Below are 2,020 nucleotides of genomic sequence, written 5' to 3'. Positions count from 1 at the left end.
TTTTTAATGAAAAAAAAACAAAAAACATGCAAGACCAAAGTGAGTTGGGACAAAATATTTAATCTAAATTGCACATCTGAAAGAAAGGAGAAAAGTTGTGTATATAAGGAGACTGAATCCAGAGCAAAATCATGAAGAAAATTCACAGGGGGATCTTCTGCATAACCTTTTCAGTTCTGAAAATCTACATGAGATTAAAACAGAGATTAGCCTTGATGTATTGCTGCTTTTCCTGTCATTCCATAATTCTGAAAAAAACCTTTCCTCCAGATTCTTAGCCTATAGTTTTTTCAAGCTCTAGAACAATTATGTAGGACTTATAAAATGGGAGATATAAAACTCCAATGACAGAAGACAAGTATACACACACCAGTGTGTATACTCAGTAAAAGGATATGCATTCCTACCATTCTGACTCCTGCAGTAAATAAAGGGTGACTTATTGCCAAACCCACAGTTTTCTAAGCCTACTTAGAAAAGCAGATTCTTCTTTTTCTGAGGTGAGTCATCACTATATTGGAAAGCCAACTTTCTCAACTAATCCACATGGCCTGTAAAGAAATAGAGTTACCAACTACCAGCTATAGCAGTTGAAAGGGACAGTAGACACCACCAAACAGATAGGAAGGACAACTTTTCTGGGAAGGAGAATTGGGGTTTTTCCACAGCACTAGTACCAAGTTTCTCATATAGCAGTATTTGCATTCTCTGCTTTGGAAAGAAGAGATTCAGAATCAGATAGAAAGTTTTGGTCAGTATCTTCTTTCTGTATTATTGTACTGATGTGGGAGGTTTTTTCAGCAGATGAAACTGTGACCAGCGAAACCTTATATGGCCAACAGACCCATTGCTTTCCTCTCCCTTTGGCTCATGATTAGATATAGACCTCTAACCCCTGACAGAGAACATGCAATTCCTTCCAAGGTAGTACTCAGTGCTGCTCCATGAGTAAGAAGGGAGAGGGCTGAAATGGAGTGTCACTGGCATATCTCCTCACCATGCAAACTCAGTTTAACGTTATACTCACCTGCTCTCTAGTAGCCCAGAGAACAGGAACTTCAAATACAGCAAACTGTGAAATACAGCAGATAAGTAAAAACCAAAAGGCCAATCTCTTTATCATCTGCAAAGTGAATGCCCTGCTTTTCTGACTAGATTCCTGTGATAACGCAGATAACCTTCTCTTATAATATCTATTGGTTTTAATCATTTCTTTAATATCAATGTCTTTAAGCTGTATATTAAGATAATTGGATCCCATGTTATCACACTCTTGATATATGTACTTTAATGAATTCTTATGCTTCCTACGTACAATCTAGGATCTCTAAATGTTAGTGTGAATGCCTATGCTGCATAAATAAGACGTTAATAAAATAAATTATTCACCACTGCATATTTTTGTGCTCTGTAAGAATATAAACATGATACTTTTCACCTCATAACCACCAAGCCCTTAGGGAGGCAGTGCTGAGACAGCAGGAGGTGTTGGTTTTCTGCTTCTGTCAAAAGAGAGGGATCTCACAGACTTGCTTTGTAAATAAACAGATACAGTAAGAGGTCATAGGTTGGTAGAGGGGTAGCAGAACAGGGGAAAATCACACAAGCACTTCTTCGCCCTTGTACAAAAGCAGGAGGCAGCATCTTTTGGCAAAGCAATTTCTATTCATAGTACGTACTGTAAATGCGGTTCTGAAAAAACAGTGTTTCTGTAAATCAATGGTTCAGTGTATCGGCATGCCCCCCTGTTTCACAAAACAAGACCCCAGCCCATCTTTTCCAACCCTTCTCAACTCCTAGATTCCTGTATTTCTTCATCGTGAGCCTATTCCTCTTCGGCACCACAATATACAAAAACTGTGTTGGCATCCAGATCCTTCACACAACTCCAGCTCATGAATATCTGAGTGGCTTCCTGCTTCCCTGCAGGCAGCTGCAGCAAGGCACAGAGTCCCACGTGGTGCTAAAAGCAGACACACCTTGGCCTCCCTCCCAGCATGAGCTGCACCCAGCACTGAAG

The sequence above is a fragment of the Apteryx rowi genome, unplaced genomic scaffold, assembly GCF_003343035.1.
Source record: "Apteryx rowi isolate R43461 unplaced genomic scaffold, aptRow1 scaffold_854, whole genome shotgun sequence".
Taxonomy (NCBI): Eukaryota; Metazoa; Chordata; class Aves; order Apterygiformes; family Apterygidae; genus Apteryx; species Apteryx rowi.
Note: the sequence above shows the minus strand (reverse complement) of the source record.